At 37.9% G+C, this 8,881-nt stretch overlaps 1 protein-coding gene across 1 annotated transcript in view; it reads right to left on the bottom strand.

Annotated features, from left to right (window-relative positions):
* The window catches only part of LIN7A (lin-7 homolog A, crumbs cell polarity complex component), a 150,205-nt gene that overhangs the window by 139,809 nt on the left and 1,515 nt on the right, over positions 1–8,881 (bottom strand). The gene's annotated exons all lie outside the window — the stretch shown is intronic.

Below are 8,881 nucleotides of genomic sequence, written 5' to 3' on the forward strand. Positions count from 1 at the left end.
TGCCTGTACTTTTCCAGTAGTCCAGTAATAGGATGTTCATGAATTCCTGGAAGGCACCTGTTCTAATTTTAAACAGAATAAATGCAGGAAACTTTTTCTTGAATAAAAATTCTGTCATCTTGTATCCTTTGGTAACTTACCTAGGTTTATCCCCTGAAGCTATGCAGTATTTGAAGGGAAAAAAAATTAATTTATTCAGCACACCTTTGAGCACTTATCTTTCAGGCACTGTGATAGGCAATGCATACACAAAGATGAATATAAATAACTTACGCTGCTAGGGTGACAGCAGTGTAAATGAAAATTTTCTATATTGTGTAGTACAGTTATGAAAAATAATGTTACAGAAGCATCAAGAAAGAAGTGATTTGGGGAAAGAGGTAGCTGACAAATTAGGTAATTGTGCAGGAAACTTTTTATTTTGACCTCCAGGCGTCTCTAAGTGCTTCTTGCTTCTACGGAACACCAAAATAAACATGGTCTCTGCCTCTTAAGTGAATAATGCAAAGAAATAAGCAAAACAATGGAATGGGAAAGACTAGTGATCTCTTCAAGAAAATTAGACTAAGGGAACATTTCACGCAAAGAGGGGTACAATAAAGGAAAGAAATGGTAAGGACCTAACAGAAGTAGAAGAGATTAAGAAGAGGTGGCAAGACTACACAGGGGAACTGTACAAAAAATTCTTCATGACCCAGACAACCACGATGCTGTGCTCACTCACCTAGAGTCAGACATCATGGAGTGTGACGCCAAGTGGGCCTTAGGAAGCATCACTACAAACAAAGAGAGTGGAGGTGATGGAATTCCAGTTGAGCTATTTCAAATCCTCAAAGATGATGCTGTTAAAGTGCTGCACTCAGTATGCCAGCAAATTTGGAAAACTCAGCAGTGACCACAGGACTGGAAAAGGTCAGTTTTCATTCCAATCCCAAAGAAGGGCAATGCCAAAGAATGTATAAACCACCATACAATTGTACTCATTTCCCATGCTAGCAAGGTAACACTCAAAATCTTTCAAGTTAGGCTTCAACAATATGTGAACTAAGAACTTTCAGATGTACAAGCTGGATTCAGATGAGGCAGAGGAACCAGAGATCAAATTGCCAACATCTGTTGGATCATAGAAAAAGCAAGAGAGTTCCAGAAAAGCATCTACCATTTCACTGACTACACTTAAGACTTTAACTGTGTGGATCACAACAAACTGTGGGAAAGTCTTAAACAGATGGAAATACCAGACCACCTTATCTGCCTCCTGAGAAACCTGCATGCAGGTCAAGAAGCAAGAGTCAGAATCAGACATGGAACAACAGATTGGTTCCAAATAGGAAAAGGAGTACGTCAAGGCTGTATATTGTCATCCTGCTTATTTAACTTATATGCAGAGTACAAAATGCAAAATGCTGGGCTGGATGAAGCATAAGCTGGAATCAAGATTGCCAGGAGAAATATCAATAACCTCAGAAATGCAGATGATACCACCCTTATGGCAGAAAGGGAAGAGGAACTAAAGAGCTTCCTGATGAAGGTGAAAGTGAAAAAGCTGGCTTAAAACTCAACATTCAAAAAATGAAGGTCATGGCATCCAGTCCCATTGCTTCATGGCAAATTGGGAAAAAATGGAAACAGTGACAGACTATTTTCTTTTCTTAGGCTCCAAAATCACTGTGGACAGTGACTGCAGCCTTAAAAATAAAAGATGCTTGCTCCTTAGAAGAAAAGCTATGACAAATCTAGACAGCATATTAGAAAGCAGAGACATCACTTTTCCAACAAAGGTCCATATAGTCAAAGCTATGGTCTTTCCAGTAGTCATATATTGATGTGAGAGTTGGACCATAAAGAAGGTTGAGCGCTGAAGAACTGATGGTTCTGACTGTGGTGTCGGAGAAGACTCTTGAGAGTCCCTTGGACAGTGAGGAGATCAAACCCGTCAATCCTAAAGGAAATCAACCCTGAATATTCATTAGGACTGATGCTGAAACTGAAGCTCCAATACTTTGGCCACCTGATGAGAAGAGCCGACTCACTGTAAATCAGACCCTGATGCTGGGAAAGACTGAGGGCGTGAGGAGAAGGGGGTGACAGAGGATGAGATGGCTGGATGGCATCACTGACTCAATGGACATGAGTTTGAGCAAACTCCACGAGATAGGATGGAGAACTATCCACGACAGGGAAGCCTGGCATGTTGTAGTCCATGGAGTCACAAAGATTAGGAAACGACTTAGCAACTGAACAACAACTGCCTCTTAGTACCATATGCTTGAAGACAATGAGTCTTATCTGGCCCTGCCTCCTGGCAGTATGGTGGGAGTACAGTTGACCGTCCATATCTGGGGGTTCACTGTCTGCGGATTCAGCTAATCACAGATGGGTTGCTTGAATCTCGGATGCAGAACGTGAGGGCCTAAGGATGCAAATGATCAATTGTATCACATCTTTTTATATAAGGGACTAGAGCACCCAAGGATTTTGTTATCTGCAGGCAGTCCTGGAACCAATGCCCTGCAGATATCAAAGGATGCCTTTCTGGACTTTGAAGGCTCAGAAAAAATAACTAACCTTGTTAAATGGTTCCCATGTGTCAGGCCTGTTTTAAGTATTTTGCACATATTAACTCATTTAAAGTCCATCTAACTTTAGTTTAAATATTATTGCCATTCGTAATTCCCATTATTCTATCCCCTTCCCTTCTTTTGGTGAAAGATGATTCTTGGACAGAAAAAAAAAAAAAAAAAACAGATCATACTGAAATTTCATTAACTATCACCACAATAGGCAAGTAAACAAAAATAGCAGAACCAGTCGGACTTGAAATAGCTACTGTGTTTCTAGAGGAACTTACCACCAATTTAATTTAGAAGCCCTTGTTTTCGAAGATAGATACTATCTGATTATAGCTTCAGTTTAAGTTTCAATTCAGCATGACTTTTTTTCAAGTAGTCTTTGTGCATATTTACTTTTAATAGGCAAATCTTCAAATTCAGCTAGCACATTAGGTAGGAAAACTCAGTCATGGAGAATAAAAAACAACTTTATCACCTAGACTAGAGTTACCTTTGGTAACATTGATGTAATCAACAGGACTTAAAGGTTGTATTTTCATTTGCCAACCCAGAGTGATTTCAAATTAAAGCCGTTCTAACTTGTTTATCAGGACACAGCTCTATCATTCATCCATTTGTGGTTAAAAGAAAAATAAGGCAGTATAGCTTATGTGTGCGTTTGGGGTTGGGGGGAAGAAGTGGATTCTGCTTGGCCCTCCTCCTGTCTCTTTTTCTAACATTTTCAGTTGTCTTCTGGCATTAACTCGTCTGGTTCAATTAACAAGTTAAGATGGCAGGTGGATGCAGGCAATGGACGTTGGGCTACAAGCCTCATCACTGGCAACTCACATCCCTTCTTGGCCCTGGAGAGCATTCCATATTTAGGTCTGCTACACACACACACATACACACACACAAAACAAAGTGATTAAGTATGGTAGCTACCACTTTTACATTATTACAGGTTGGAAGGCTTTATTATTATTATTATTATTATTATTATTATTGTTAAGAATGACTCTAAAATAGCTAGTCAAACTAAGTCAATTTCATTCATCCATTTATTCAATCAATCAATATGAAGAGTGCATCAACCATGTACCAGACGATGCACTGAGCTCTCTGCAAACAAATTCAGCATAGACTCTGACCTAATGAAGACTGCATCCTAATAGACAGGTGTCAGAACTAAGTAAAGAGCTTTATCCAAGAGAAAGCTTATAATAGCACCCCTAAAACTCAGTATATATCTTCCAATTTGATACTACCCTCCAAATATTCTCTATTGCCTATTAAATAGCTAAACTTGACCTAGTGATTCTGAAAAACTACTCCAAAAGCAAAAGCATTACTTTCATAAATGACCAGAGTGTACTAAATATAGCTCAGAGCTTAGATGGCTGACATAGGAAACTGGAAGGTATTCACCAAACTTCTGTTTCTTTATATGAAAGTTCGATCCTTAATTTTTCAATTTCAATTTTAAAATGGTGTCTAAAACTCTCATTAAATGGAAAATACCTTTTTTCAATAATCAAGACTTTTTAGAAGTTTGGTTCCTTCTCTTTCAAACTTTTCATATCAGACAAAAAAGTATAGTGCAAAAAGAAACTCGAATATTGATTTCCAAAGAAAATTCAATAAAAGTATATTTTTTAAATGTTTAGTGAAACTTATGGAAAACATGAGAAAGAATGCAAATACTTAATGTTTGTAGACTAAAATATACCTGGCTAAAATATATCTGATGTAAAAAGATTTTATGACAAGAGTCAGAAAATATAGTTAAACCCTCTTTCTTTCCTCCCCACCACAATCAGGGCATACAACCTTAAAACAACATAAAAACTAGTTTGATTTTTACTTTCCTTCTTCCTTAATCTCTCCTTATACTAAATAAACAAAAAATGAAGACAGAGAGAAGACGAAAGTCCTTTGGACTGTGAACAAAAATGATTTTCAGGCAAATACAGATTTTATATAAACTGGTGAATACAGCTGATTAGAAAAGCTATAGGTTGCCCAAGGCTTGAATTGGGAAATATGTAAAGTAATAAGCTCTGCTTGCTTTGGAAAGCGAAAAGGGAAGAGAGAAAAAAATTTAATGTATCACAAATTTTATGAAAAGTGTGGCACTCATGGGGTTTTCATTTGCATTCAACTTTTGCACTCATTTCTTTTTCATAAGGTTGAAACCACAAAATAAAAGCTCTTGGTTTTCTATTAGAATTTTTAAAGGGCAAAAGTTTTAAGTTCTTAAAGAAAAAACACATCAAAATTTGTTTAATCAATATTTTAGATTACAATTTATTTTAGAATTCAAGAAATCAAGATTTACATTTACATTTTTGCAATGTATCCAAGTTGAATTTAACTCACAGAAAAGTTTGATGGCTGTGACACCAGCATTTTATTTTATACTGGTGCCTAAATGCAGACTGTAAACTATTGATCATGTTATAAGTAAGGTCTCAAGTATTGAATATTACACAACTTCAATTACTCTTGGAAATTATTTTAATTATCCATTTTTCTCCAAGAGTTGAATTTGTGAGTCTTCTTTATAAGTCATGTAAAGACTTCCTTGTAAGTCATGATTTTTTTTAAAAAATCTGCTTAAAAATAAGGGTAAAAATATAAGCAGAAGTAAAATTTTGAAGAATTCCATTGTATTATCTTTTCTGACCTTGAGATGGAAAGTGAAAGAGAATTGGAGCTACTGGACTTAAGAAAAGTGCCTGAATCCATGCAATTTTTAAGACAGTGAAGTATTCCTATGTTCTTTGCTATGATGGTATTAAGTATATGGATTGCACATTGCTTTATTCCCTTGATTTTCGCTGAAGGTCATTCCTGGTGTAGAGATTAAGATCTGGGCAAAGATGTAGGAATTGCACTGGACATTTTATATTCTGGAAGAGACTATTCACACTAATCTCCTTATCAGCATCCTCTCTTTGCCACAAGAGTAAATTACAGCTACTACTTTCTACATCACAGTCTAAGATATTACACTGAAAATGAATATATGTCATCACCACTTGGGTTCCACATGTAAATCTATACATAGTGACATGTACATTATAATGTTCAGGATATCTTTGAAAATCAAATTATAAAATACAGGGCTTTAGTCTAGCAATAAGAAGCAACCAGTTGATCTATAGATTCTCTTGGTATACTTATAACCAAATGCCTACTCCAAATACATACTTAGTGTTGTTATTTCTTGGTGGTTTTTCTTTCTGATCATTTGCTTGGTTACAGATGTCCTCATGGGATGGTAGCCAAGTTGTGGATGTAGAACTGCTCTTTCATGTATTCTTTGCTCTATTCATAATGTTTTTCCTAAGGATCTTATTAACACATCAGAACTCAGATTAGATTTTACTTTCTCAGTGAGTCATCTAAATAGGTCCTTCCTCATTATTCTCTATCTTTGTGTCATGTTCATTGTTTTCAGAGCACGTCATATTTTCAACTATCTAAAATCCTAATTATAAATTACATCATCTGGCCCCTGTCCAGTTCACAAACCCTTTGCTGTTTTGGGTTTTTTTTTTTGCCACTCTTCCCTGTGCTCACATTTTCACACTGACTTTCCTGATGCTCCCAGGACGCAGGCATGAGGTCCTTCTCTCGAGTACATTCCTCCAGATATCTGTAGATTTTGCTTCCTTACTTTCCTCAGGTCTCCTCCCATGGCACCAATTCTTGACTATCAAGTTTCAAGTTAGCACCACATCCCTCCCTTTGATCCAGTCTTAGTTTTTCTACTAGCACTCATATACCTATGTGTTCAGTGTATGGATCTCACTGGTATGTCACCTCCATTAGCCTTTATCTACTTTGTTCATTAGGACCACCACACTGCTTAAAACAGTGCTTACCAAAAGGCTGACACTCAGTACTTAGTCGTTGAATGAATGAATTTCTTACTGATGTTTCCGTGACTCGATTCTAAGGACCATAAAAGCAGAAACTTTGTCTCTGGCATTCCTGTAACATCTTGTATACAGAAGGTGATAAATGAACATTTATTCAATGAATGAATGAATGATTTACATGAGCATGTGTGTGTGTGCGTTTAATCTCTTTCCCTCCTTAGACTCTACCATGAAGACCATGTGGTATTCTGTTTAGCTCCCCAGTATGCAGCAACCCCACAGGAGGGTCTGATTTGCTGTAAGCACTCAATAAGTAGTCCTAAGCACAGGGACAAGGAAGAAAAGGAACTCACTATGACCAAAGCCACCCAGAGGCCCCCACAGAGTTAATCTGAGGTCTTAGTTGCAGAAGGAAAAGAGGTTAGGATATACACAGAGCAGTGAAAACGTGAAGCCACCCTGTTTGTCCTTTCAGGGGCCAATCTGGTTCCAGCCAAGGCTTGCTTCCCGGACAAGATCCAGGAAGCTAGCGCAGACTACTGAGCTTTACTTTCAGTTGATATCTTTGGACTTCTGGGGGTGTTCCATCTTAATTTCAAGCTCTAGCTGTGATCTGATTGCTTAAAACCACTGCCCTAAAGATTCCAGATGAATCTGTGGATAATGCCAAAGGGCATCAAACAAAAAAAATTAGATTTTAGCATAAAGTCTCCCACTGACTAGCAGAGTAACCTTGAAAACATCTCTTATCATTGCTTCTTTCATGTTTTTCACTTGAAAAATGAAGATGCCAGAAAAGAACCTGTAGAATACACATGGATTGTGTATTCAGGTTTGCTTGATAAGATGCCTGGGAAGGGGGCTTTATGAGGCATCTTCTCTCTCTCCTTCGCCCACCTGCCATGACCCTCCTTGCTTAATAATCGCAGCTCAGTGGGCTATGGTTGCTGATGGAAATCTGTCAAGAGCATGGGAGGAAAGAAAGCTTAAGAATCACTGGCCTGTGTTCTCCCTGCCTTTCTTCCCAGGGTTAAAATGTTGTGAATCTATGAGCTGTACTTTTCTGTTCACAATGCTGCTGCTGCTAAGTCGCTTCAGTCGTGTCCGACTCTGTGTGACCCCACAGACGGCAGCCCACCAGGCTCCCCCGTCCCTGGGATTCTCCAGGCAAGAGCACTGGAGTGGGTTGCCATTTCCTTCTCCTCTGTTCACTATGAAACCCCTGTATTTTAACAGTGCTTAAGTTGTTGCAATCCTTTAGTTCACAAACATTAATTTTTTATTTTCTACTGTGATCAGGGACTATGGAAGGCTTTTAGAACACAGAGATGAATTTAGAAATGGTCCCTTCCCTCAAGGAGTACCATTCGAAAGGAGATAGATCCAACAGTTTGAGAAATGCTTCGATGAGGCCAAAGTAGTGGGTGACCTCAGAGCACGTCAAAAAACACCTGGAAGAGGTGGGCGAGGAAGTCATCTGTGAAATCCTCCAGTAGGTGACCAGAAACTGAGTCCTAATTTTAATTCACTGAATTCTAGGCTCCTAGAGTTGCACACTGTCTGAATCGTTCACTCCAAACTCCTTATGTGCCGAAAAGGAAAACTGCTCCCAAAGAGGCTGACCAACTCCTCGAAAGCAAGTATCAAGAGTTATGCTCAGGAACCAGATAAGTACTATCTTTTCAGAGATTTTTTACTTTTTGTAGGAAATTTTTCATCAGTTCATTTAATCAATTTTATGATATAATTAACAAATTAATCATATTTTAACAACTTAGAGGGGAAATTATGAATATGTATTGACTTCATACACAGTAATGATGTCAATAACCCACCACCTGTAAATTACAAGACCCTGAAGTGAATTTATTCAGATACATTCAGTCTCAACCAACTTGCCTCTTGAGCTACTGAATCACAACTGGGAAGGACAGATACAGTCCGGCTGTGAACAAGAACAAACTTTAAGAACAGATCTTAATCTGATTACACTTCCTCTTCAAAATTGATCAGGCATTTAAGGTAAGCCCTTCAAAGTGGAATGTTTTTAGTAGTAGTATATAAAATTGCTCAGGTATGCAATTTTCTTGGAGTTTGCTTGCTTTTTTTTTTTCTTTCTTTCCTAACGCAATCGTTTTACTTGGGATGTTTAAAGATGGTGATATAGGAATGGGACAATATAAGATCTCATTACATTAAAACAGAAATACTTGGGAGTCCATAATTTCTAATAGCTTGCCATCTGTTAGGTTCTTAGTGGCAATGGATTTATCCTGCTTAGTGGAGATGATGATACTGGGGAGAAATCATGGATTATGCAATGCATTTCTGAACTCTTTAACTACTATTATTAATTTACTAGCAGGCAAACCAACAGTTCCCAACATAAAATCAATTATTTTTTGTCTTTCAACTCGTACCCCGAGTAAGGTTGCTATGGGC

The sequence above is a fragment of the Odocoileus virginianus genome, chromosome 24, assembly GCF_023699985.2.
Source record: "Odocoileus virginianus isolate 20LAN1187 ecotype Illinois chromosome 24, Ovbor_1.2, whole genome shotgun sequence".
Taxonomy (NCBI): domain Eukaryota; kingdom Metazoa; phylum Chordata; class Mammalia; order Artiodactyla; family Cervidae; genus Odocoileus; species Odocoileus virginianus.